General features: G+C 38.2%; 1 protein-coding gene across 1 annotated transcript in view; it reads right to left on the bottom strand.

The window, feature by feature from the left end:
- The window catches only part of MYO16 (myosin XVI), a 583910-nt gene that overhangs the window by 135419 nt on the left and 436418 nt on the right, over nt 1–12073 (bottom strand). The window lies entirely within an intron of this gene.

Below are 12073 nucleotides of genomic sequence, written 5' to 3'. Positions count from 1 at the left end.
TTTTATAACCATTAGGAGTAGCAAAAGAAAAAGAGGATTCCCTGGAAAATTTCCAATTATAAGTTGAAATCTGTATTAATTATTTCAAGAGCAAAATGATAATTAATGAGGAAGTAACCTTGTACCAGGCCCAGGGAAAGGTGAGGGGACACAATGTAAAATGGGATGCTTGTAAATATCACTCAGCTTGCATCTAGATAAGATTGTGAGAAGATATTATGGGATAGTGGGAAGAGCAAATCTTTATTCCAAATATTTTCTATTCCAATGACAAAGATCCAGAATGGGAAAAGACATTGCTACCATTGCATCTCCAAGGTACTTTATAACATCGATCGTAAAACTTGAAAGTGAACATGCGCCTTGAGAGATTTACCAAGAGGACCTAACCTGGATTGTGAAGCTGATGAGCTTCTTAAACAAGAAACACAGCTAGAGCACAGAAGCTGTTTTGTGATGAGCCTTCAATCAAGGTCTGTACTTTCTCAACTCCCAGCACACTGGTGATAACATTTCTTGTTATCAGAATGTGTATGCTTTATTGGCAGCATAATCATAGTACAATAAAGAACTAAAGCCAACTATAAAATATGAAATCCAGTGCTGAAGTTTTTCATTCAAGTGTGGGAAGGTGATTATGGCATTAACATTGGTCTTAGCCAGGCGGTGTGTTGGGCATAGAAAATGGATTACCTGAGTGTATACTTGCCTCAAATGTATCTTTCACTAGGACAAGACCAATAGATATTTTACTAGTTCCTGTGATGATTCCTCTTTAAAGTCTCTTCCTGGTAATTCTATGAAAGTCAATCTCTAAATAATGTGTAGGTCATCATTAATTTAAAAAAAGTATAGGTATAATTTTCATGTTTTACTCTATTGTTAAATAATCACTGATTTACCAAATCTAATGTATAAATGGTTAACTTCTATTTCTTAGCCTTGTAGAGACTTAATAGAAGAAGTTCTTTCGAAACAGAGAACATAATTTTGATGAATGTCGCATGTTGTATTCTGATTTGTGAATGGGACTCTGATTTTTAGTGTCATAATGATCAGAGCTGGAAAAAGGTCACATTGCCCCTGTCTCTCATCATTCATCAGTGATTGAGGTGGCTCACATATTTCCTATTAAAGTATTTTCCTCATTCCCTCACTATATACACTGCTAATTTTCAGGACACTTTGTAATAGCATTCATTCTTCTGCAAATTTCATTGTTTTGAATATATAAAAAGTTTCTTTCTAATATAAAGTTATCCAAGTTTTGACAACCGTAGAGACAGTAGTTGGGAACTTGTAAAAAATAGATGTTTTGTCATAAATGCGAAAATATTTATAAGAATACTATTTTAAAGTTGAAAAATATATTGTCATCATCCTTTTCATTCTTTAGCAAATGATGTGTTTTTTTAAAAAAAATATGGATTTCCAGACAATAAAACAAATTATTTTTATTCCAGAATAGATTCTGCTAAAAGTGGACATCTTTATGTCATATAATATAAGTATTTAGTACTTAAGTTGCCACAAAATTAAGTTTTCAAGTTTAAGTGCTAGGGTCTCACAATGATGTAGTTGGTAGTAGAGCATGCCATGAGTATTCTGTGGAAATACTGTAAAGTGGGTCAGCTCTAACTGAATTTTTCTCAGCTAAAAATAGCTTCTCACCTAAACATGAGATCACCAATACAGTGTCTACTGTGATTTGATGTTTTTATCCCTAAGCATATTTCCGTGTATAAATTGATGCTTCACCTTAGGAATATTACAAAGAATGCTGTCACTTAACAAAGCATTTCAAAGACCTAAGAAAGAACAATGAAATGTAACCTTTAAAAGATAAAATAGAAGTACTAATCTATTCCTCATTTCATAGTTACTACATGGGTAGATATTTCAGAAAATGACTCAGGGTGCTTTTTTGGGGAGAAAGACTATTATTAACCCACCCAGTGTCAAAACCTGGGATCATTATCTCACTCAAGTGTAAATGGCTACCCTAAAATGGAAACATTTACTCATAGTTAAACCAAACTTTTTAAGCTGGTAAGATAATAACAACTGTTTAGGCCTATTGGTATGTCTTGTATGGGATATCAATAAACATTACACCTAAGACACAAAATTTAGAGCTCAACTATAAAACTATACAGAAAACTAAAACATTAATCATTTGTGTGCTAGTCCATTCAACAAATACCTGTTGGTCACCCACTAGTGCCAGGCGATGGGCATACAGTGGAAGGCCTTCCTTAATGGAGCTTAGAGTCTATTGGGAATTACAGAATACGGAATCCTGGTGATGAAATCCAATGAGACTTATGGGAAGATGGAGCAGTATAAAGATAGGACGACTGTATGTCCTGCTTTGTCAGGACAGTCCCAGTTTAATACCTATATTCCTGGTAAAATTATTAATTGTTCCTTGTTTTACTATAAAATACGTCTTGGTTTGGTCCATACGCTATAAAATCACCATTGTCTTTAGCCACATACAGTATTAGATTCTAGAATAATTCTGCTGGCAATACACTGCTCTGAAGACTAGAGACAGATTTCTAAATTAATTGTGTGTGACATTAGTGCCCTAATAGTTGTGCCTGCTATTTATTCATTGGACTCTCAATGTAAAGATCATGAGAGACTTGGCACTGAATTAAGACAAGTGAGGCCCTGGATTAGCCACATCTATTGAGATGAGTGTTATGGACTGAATGCTTGTGACCTCTTAAAATTCGTATGTTGAAGTCTCCAAATCCCCAATGTGACTGGATTTGGAGATAGATCCCTTGAGAGGTAATTAAGGCTAAATTAGGTCATAAGGGTGGGGCCCTGATTCAATAGGATTAGTGGCCTTATAAGAAGAGACATGAGAAAGCTAGCACTCCCCCGACCTCCTTCCTGACTTCCCATGGCATGTAAGTACCAAAGAAAAGCCATGAGGTCATATGAGCACACAGTGAGAAGGTGGACCTCTACAACTGAGGGGCAAGCACACACTAGATGCCAGCTTGCTTGCTGGTGCCTTGATCTTGCTTTGCTGGTGCTAAAAATCTTGGACTTTTAGCCTCCAGACTGTGAGAAAATGAATGTTTTTTAAGCCATCTAGTCTGTTATTTTGATATGGCAGCCCAAGCAGGCTAATACAATGACTGACAGCTCAGACTACAATGCTGAAGTGTCTCAGCTCTACCAAGATGTCTGGAACCTCTTTAGCTAAGACTGAGTAAAATAAGAAAATGCAAAGGATGATTTGGGGACAACAATTTAACTTATGCATATGAAATTTTGGACATTTAACTCAGAAAGCCAATATAATCAGATTTGGGATTTCAATTCCATTGGAACTGAATATCTCTGGACTTTAATTTATAAAGCATATTAATCTTTGAACTTTCCTTTCTCACTGGGAACTTAATAATGGAAGCAGACTTCCAGTCAAATATGGAGGGATATCGAGGCTATCGGGATTTTATTATTAGAACTGCTCTTTTGTTTTATTTTAACATTTTCATTTATTCTGGTTACAGGATCCCTGATGAACTACATTGGACAATGTGTCAGGGCAAGGTTTGGGATGGGAAATAGAATGAATTCACAGCCTTGAATGTAGAGTGGCCTGGAGATCAATAAAGTAACACATTGTTGACTATTGACCCATTTCAGTTTCTTTGGGTACAAAACTTACATTGCTGGGCTGGGCACGGTGGCTCTCACCTGTAATTCCAGCACTTTGGGAGGCCGAGGTGGGCGGATCACCTGAGGTCAGGAGTTTGAGACCAGCCTGACCAACATGATGAAACCCCTTCTCTACTAAAAATACAAAATTAGCTGAGCATGGTGGCACATGCCTGTAATCCCGGCTATTCCGGAGGCTGAGGCAGGAGAATAGCTTGAACTCGGGAGGCGGAGGTTGCAGTGAGCCAAGATTGTGCCATTGCACTCCAGCTTGGGCAAGAAAAAGCGAAACTCCACCTCAAAAAAAAAAAAAAATTTCATGGCTTATCAGTGGTCCCAGAAGGATACACAATGAAGCAGTGGTGTGCTCATGAAGATGAGAGAAAGAATATTCTTAAAGACTAAATATCACCCCAGGCGTATAGCCATGCCCATTATTACAAGTTTACTGGATGAGACCAGCAGTTCCAGAAAGTAAAACATGGCAGAACACTACACAGAGAAACTTCCAGTCTGATGCTTCCTTAGAGATGGAGGCAGAGTGACCTGCTGGGCCACTCTCTAACCTTTCCCACTTCCTAAAGGAAGGTGAAGTGGTAGACTAATTTAATCGTTAATCTAGGGAAGAAAACTTGTGAACAAACTGCTTGCAAAGAAACAGTTGTTTCCCTCTGCTTCTTCAAGCTCCAAGATTCAAAATCTGATATTGCACTTTTTAATAAAAATATTCAGAATTCTGGGACTGAATTTTTTTATGGACCTCACAATTGTATTAAAAGTATATTGCAACTCTCAAAATATTGAATTAGGGTTGCAAATATATCTCTGTTTATTTTCCTGGAATAATCACCTTCGTTTCATTTGTGTGGTATTGAATGTTGGCTCGGTGGAATTATATATTCGTTTTAAATCATTTGGGCTGGTCAGCTTTGCGTATTTGTTTCAGAGGTTGTTAGGTCGTTAGGAAGTTATTGAAGACTTTTTATTTTCATTTTCACATTGTTTTAAGCGAAAATGTACAATCCTTCATTTGTAAACATCGCTTTTCTTATTGTTCTTTGAGCTGATTTTCCAAAGGTTGTGACTGATTCAGCCTCATTTCATACCCAGCTGCCTTACGCCACGAACGAGTCTGTGGGATGGCTGGTGAGAGGTATGGGACTGGCTGCAGTCCAGGAAACTCTACAAAATTAACTGGGTTGTTTTTCAGGAAGCCGACCAAAGGCAATCCAGAGTGTAAGGCCCACAGCTGAATTTTAGAACTCTCCAAGGCCTTCTTTTCACCTGATGTCACAGTGCCGTCCTGATGTGCCTGTGCAATTGAGGGTGGATGCTAATGACCGTCAAGCCTCAGAAACAGCACGCCATTGTGGAAGAAGGGGAACCAACAACTACTTTGGAACAGGGCCAATATCAGTACAAATCTCATGTCCTGTAGTGGTTAGAGACACCCTTAGAGATGAGATGTGAGACTTTGGACCTACCTCCTGGGAACTGTTTTCTCAGCTGTAAAATAGGAATGATGGCAATAATCAACTTTACAAGAGTGCTATGAGGATTAAATGAGATGATGCTTGTGAAGGGCTTAGCGCAGTGCCCATTGCCTAGTAAATACTGATAAATGTTATTTGGAAAAACATTAAATCAAAGCTATGGCAAATATTAATTACATAATAACAAATGTCTACATAATGAGAGTAGTTACTCTAAATGGTTATTATAAGGAGAAGGATAGTGAGTATACAGTGAAGAGTGTGGAGTCCGACCCCCAGCGGGTACACAGCGGTGACCCACGATGATGACTGTGATGCTGCACTTATGCAGACTCCTAAGTTACACTGACGTTCTGATTTAGTAATCTGCTTGTATGAAATAAGAGTGAGCAAATAAGGAATGAAGAAATGAATGATGAATGAATGAGTGGATGCTGTTATGGGGGATCATACCACTTGGTAGAGTAGAAATTAGGATCCGAGCCAGATTATGAAACAAAACAGCAAAGTTGCCTTTCGAATCGTCCGTTTTTCTAAAAAATCTTCCCCAACTATATTAGAAAGAAGCTGAGTGCGAGTAGATCAAGGTTTAGTTGCCCTTGAGCCAAAACCAGCCACCTCCTGTTTTTGTCGGTTTACTGGAACACCACTTGACCCATTAGTTTAAATACTGTCAACCGCTGCTTTCTGCTGGAGAGGCCCAGTTGAGCAGCTGGATCAGAGACGACATGGCCATAAAGTCTACAATACGTACTATTTGGTCCTTTATACAAAAAGTGTGCAGATCCTTGAAGAAGAATATGGGAAACCTTATGATCCATAATGCACTGAGCAGCATAAGAAATTCTCAGTAAAGACATACTTTATTACGTTTAAGCTAAAGTGACTTCTGGAAGCGTTGTTTAAGCTCCTCTGTCATCTTTTACATTTCATTGAAAAGTTGCAGGTCCTCTTTCCTCTCAAACTTCATTAAACCTTAAACAAGCAGCCAACACTCAAGAACAGTTTCAGCAGAAAGAAAATGGTTAGATTTGGCAAAACTACCTTGGAGAAAGTTTATCCTCTGCCAATTCAAGCTGTTAAGAATATTTAACGTCTCCTGACCTTATTAATTCACACTTCTCTAAAGGATGCATTGACAGTAGTTGGCATCTCCAACATGTAACAAGGCAGACTTTTAAAAGACTCCAGCACAGGCTGTTTCTCTAGCCAGGGTCTGCCTCATTGGGTAGCCACTGTCCGTTAGCTTTAATCCAATAGATGGAAGTGTGTCTTCTTTCATCCCTCTCCGAACACCCAATTTAACATCATGGCTGTGTCCTTTCACAGTGAGGCTTTTCAGCAACAACTGTGTCATTTAGGCAAGCTAAATGGTTCGGGCTATTTCTGAGAGGGATTTCATCCAGTAACAATCTAAAAACACAGCGCACGGTCCCTCACCATGCCAAGCATAATAGCCAACCCTCTGGTGCTTTCATTGACAAGTCCTTCTGTCTTTTCCAAATAAGTTCTCCTCATTAAATAGTAAACTTCTCCATTTAGTTACCCTACTCTTCTCTGCCAACCATAAACAATCCTTTAAATGACTGATGGATGTGACCTATGAAAGCTTGCCACCCCGGATCTGGAGTTAAGACTCCGATGTTTGTTCCTCATAAGCCGGGATGAAGATGGAGAGGAGTGACACCTTGAGAGAGAGCCATAGGACCACAATTCTGGCACAGCCCTTCATGACCATTGGAAACAAAGATGTATGGATGAGAATGCCACAAGCATACAGGGTGATAAAGGCAGCTTTGGGAAAGGTGGCTGAGACCATATAAAACATCTCCCGTAGGGACTTTTCAAAGCGGTTTTTTAAATTTTCTTTCTTTCTTTTTTTTTTTTTCAGCATGGCCTCCTATTACCCTTTCAATTCTACAATTTTGAAATAATTAAATGGTTTTATATTATTCAACACATTAAACTAACATATACATATTGGGGAGAGATGAAAATAATAATTAATATGTATAGACACGGCTGTGGAAGGGTTTTTATTCTTTCCCATCACTTGTAAGTTCTGTCTTTTAAAGGACAGTAGCTTGTCTCAAATTGGTGCTATACAAGGATGCTCCCCATTGAACATATCTGGGTTGGTTTCAAGTGCTTTGAGGAATAGAATACAGCAAGAGTGATGCTGTGCCAAGTCCAGGCCTAGCTTTTAAGAAGGCTGCAAGCTTCTTTCCTTGTCCATGGAAACTTGACCCAGTGGGTAAAAAGTCTGGGCTATTCTGCCAGAGAGAGAGTCACCTGGAGGAACAGAGGCACCAGGCATAGGAGTGAAGGGACCATCGTGTGCATCCCCCAGCCCAGCCAGGCCTTAGCTAACACCCACTTCTTCAGCCATATGGCTGCAACTGGGGAAGAGACCCCAAGCAAGCATTGCCCACTAATCCCAGGTAGCTCACAGCAGTGAGAGAAAAAAATAAATGGCCGTTTTATGCCACTGAGTTTGGGGATGGTCCAATACACAATAACAGATAATTCAGCCAGAAGTTGATGCATTTCCAACCCTTTGTTATGTGTTTTGCAGTACATCCCTATGAGGAGGGCACTTCTCCACCCTATCAATGTTGGTCTTGGCCAAGTGACTGGTTTTAACCAATGGGATACTTGGGAATGACACAGGCCACACTTCAGTAGCCTCTGTAACACTCATTCAGCCTTTTTTTTGTTCCTCCCTATGACTCAGGAAGAGCATAACCTAGATCTGGGCTAGTCTTTAAACCTGAATCCCATTAAAAACAAAAACAATAATAATAACAACAACAAAGATTGGAGCTGGTTTGAGCTTAGGTATGCTACTTCTAAACCACACTCAAATGCAATGCAAGAGAGAAATAAACATTTGCGTTGCAAGCCACTGATTTAGGATTTTTTTGTTCTACAGAACATATTGGTGGAACTTGGCTTTTACAGTGCCATCAGTAAAAGATCTCATAAACTGAAGAATGAGACCAACATTAGAGAACATTATTGAGATCTACTGAAGAGTAGATGAGACTTTTTCCTTCAGTTGCATAGAGTTTGGATGCAGAGGCAGGAAGGGTGAGCAGACTCTTGCTGTAAGCCAGGCAAACCCTTTTTACGGTCTAAGGCAGAGATAAGCAAACTTTTCCTGTAAAGGGCCAGAGAGTAAATATTTTAGGCTTTGCATGCTAAGAGGCAAAACTGAGGATATTATATAGGTACTTATATAACCGTTTAAATGTAACCATTTAAAAATGTAAAAAAAATATTCTTAGCTCTCAGGCCACATGAAAGCAGATGGCAGGCCAGATTTGGCTCAGTGGCTGTCATTTTCTAACCTCTGGTCTGGTGGTTGAAATGAACACATACATGGATATTTCCAGCATGATCTAATAGGCATATGATAACTGTATTATACAACACAGTTTGAACCTTAGAGATACCAACTTATCTGGGATTTTATAAAATGTCTTCCAAAGGAGAGGATGACTGAGTGAACCTTGAATAGCAGTGAAGGAAACAAGGTAGAAAAGATGATGGGATTGACAGATACGATGCCTCAAAATCTTTGAAACCACATGGTATGTTCAGGTAAGCCATATTTCCTTCTATCAGCACAACAAGCATCAAGTAACACAAACTTAATTCCAAAATTTCCAAACACAATATATATAACTTTGCTGCCTATTGACACCAAATGAACACACAAACACGGCTGTTTTAGTTGGGGTGGGCTGCTATAACAACATACTATAGATTGAGCAGCTTAAACAACAGAAATCTATTTCTCACAGTTCTGGAGGCTGAGAAGGCCAAGATCAAGGTGCCAGCCACATTCTTGTGCCAGCCACATTCCTATGCCCTCATTCAACTTTAATTACCTTCTTAGAGGTCCCATCTCCAAATGAAGTCACATATGAATTTACAGGAGGACACAGCAAGTCCACAGCTGTAGGCAATCCAATTATGTACCATAATTTGCACATAATTTTCCTGCTGCTTCTTTTATTGTTCCTCCTGTCTCCAAACTAGTGAAGTCTCTTGCCATGAAGACAGAGTCCTTAAGTCTTTATAATCCTGCTCTGAAGCTGTATTACACAAGTAATAAACAGAAAAAAATATTGACAAGCATACTTTTCTACATTTAATCAAAATAGTATCCTCTCAACTAAAGCGATCCTCCAGTTTCAATTAGAAAGACTCAGAATGATGGACAGTTATTACAGCCAAGATACCATGATGCAAATTTACAACCTCATGTCCACCTACAAAGTCCAATAAATGTCCATTATCCACATTTATTGTCATGTCAGACTTCAGAAACAATAAATCCTGTTCAAAGCAGTGGTTGCTTACTTCCCAACGGCAAAACTGGACATTTTTTTGTTGTTGTTCAAGATTTTTGTGGTAATCATAATCTTTCTTGTATACTTAATGAAGTCATTTTGATAGATTTTTATTCTCTGACAGTTAAGACAAGGTGATATAAATACAAAATAAATATTTTGCATAGGGATAATACATTCTTTACCTGAAAATTTGGTAATGAAACAAACAACCAAAAATTTCTATTAAATTACACCTCAAGGCTTTGTTTTTTATAATGATGTTTCCATTGCCTGGAGGCATTTCAAAGACTTGATGAGCTTCTTGAATACTCCAGAAATACTAAAGTATGCTATTTCTTGATGTAACAGTATTTTGATTGTATGTTACTTAAATTCTTCAGTTTCTACAGAAACTGATAATCTCTCTATGAATCAATATTTTTTGTAATATTATTTCAGACTGGCATCCTAAATGCAAGAGAGATATGGGCAGATTTCCTCTAAAATAAATTCATAATTCCATTTCCACTGATATGCCATTACAGATAAAGATAAGAAAGAGAAATCACATCTTATTTCAAATAAGGGAATGCTAAAAGAAATGCAAAGAATTACCTAAAAGTATCGTTTCTCATCCTCACTATTCCTTTTTACTCACTGTACTTTTTACAGTATGCCTATGGTCTCTGTTATGCAGAAATATTACTTTAAAATGAACGACCACTTAATCTCCAATGCCAAGTTCATTTTGAAAACATTTGTTAAACACCGACAATGCACAAGCATTGTGAATGAATACGATACGATCCTCATTTAGAAGAAGTTATAGTCTATTGCATACATATAAAAATCATACTCAATTTTTAAGTATTAATTGCATTTACTATTTTAGCAAAAGCGTAATCCTAACAGAGTGTATATAAAACTGACTTGGAAATATACAAAAGCAAAGGTAAAAATAATTTTCTAATTTTATGATATCTCTCTCTCTCTCTTTCTCCCTCCACTCTCTTCTGGGGAAATAGAGCAATTTGGATAACTGTTGGAATAATGGTTAGAAATATTCACGTAGCTAACAAAGGTTACGCTGGACAACCACTAAGGTCCCTTTAATGAAGAGAATCTTTGACGTCACAGATCTAAGGAACTCTAATAACATTCAGAAACAGAAAAAAAATACAATAAATGCACTTTTCTATTATTGGCTGAGTGAGATAAATCCCATTTCGCATCCTGCACAGGTGCACCTCATTTTGTTGTGCTGTTGCAGACATTGCATTTTTCACAAATTGAAGCATAGTTTTTCCAACACGTTCACACTTCACTTCTCTGTTTTGCATTGGGTAATGCCTGTCATATTTAAAACCTTTTCATTAATATTATATCTGTTATGGTGACCTGTGGTCAGCGATCATTGCTGTGACTATTATAATTGTTTTGGGGTGCCACAAACCACACCGATATAAGAAAACAAACTTAATCAATACGTGTCATGTGTGTTCTCACTGTTCAACCTACCAAGTGTTCCCCCACCTCTCTCTCCCTCTTCTTGGACCTCCCTATTCACTGAAACACAGAATTATTAAAATCAGGCTAATTAATAAACTTGCAATGGTCACGAAGTTTTTACATAAAAGGAAGAGATGCACATCTCTCACTTTTAATCAGAAGCTGGAAATGATTAAGCTTAGGAGAGAAAGCATGTCAAAAATCAAGACGGGCCAAGAGCTAGATCTCTTGCACCAAACAGCCAAGCTGTGAGTGCAAGAGAAAAGTTACTGAAGGAAACTCAAAGTGCTATTCTTGTGGGCACACGAATGTAAGAAGGTGAAACTGCCTTACTGCCGATATGGAGAAGGTCTGAGTGGTCTGGACAGAAGATAAAATCAGCCACAATATTCCCTTAAGCCAAAGCCTAATCCAGAGAAAGGCCCTAACCCTTCAATTTTATGAAGGCTGAGAGAGGTGAGGAAACTGCAGGAAAAATGCTGGAAGATAACAGAGGTTGATTCATGAGATTTGAGGAAAGAAACTGTCTCCGTAACATGAAGGGGTGAGGAGAAACAGCACATTTGATGTAAAGCTGCAGCAAGTTATCTAGAACAGCTAGCTAAAATAATTGATAAAGGTGGCCACAGCAAACAACAGATTTTCTATGTAGGTGAAATAGCCTTTGATTGGAAGAAGATGCCATCTAGGAATTTCCCAGCTAGAGAGGGGACAATACCTGGCTTCAAAGCTTCGAAGGCCAGGCTGACTCTCTTGTTAGGGGCTAATACAGCTGGTAATTTTAAGTTGAAGCCAATTATCATTTGTAATTCCAAAAATCCTAGGGCCTTCAAGAATTATGCTAAGTCTACTCTCCCTTTGCTATATAAATGGAATAACAAAGCATGGATGACAGCACATCCATTTCTAAAAAACAATTTTACTTCAAGTTCTGGGATACATGTGCAGAATATGCAGGTTTGTTACATAGGTATACATGTGTCATGGTGGTTTGCTGCACCTATCAACCCGTCATCTAGGTTTTAAGCCCCACATGAATTAGGTATTTGC

This window comes from Gorilla gorilla, chromosome 14 (genome assembly GCF_029281585.2).
Source record: "Gorilla gorilla gorilla isolate KB3781 chromosome 14, NHGRI_mGorGor1-v2.1_pri, whole genome shotgun sequence".
Taxonomy (NCBI): Eukaryota; Metazoa; Chordata; class Mammalia; order Primates; family Hominidae; genus Gorilla; species Gorilla gorilla.
This window is presented reverse-complemented; position numbering and strand designations above follow the sequence as displayed.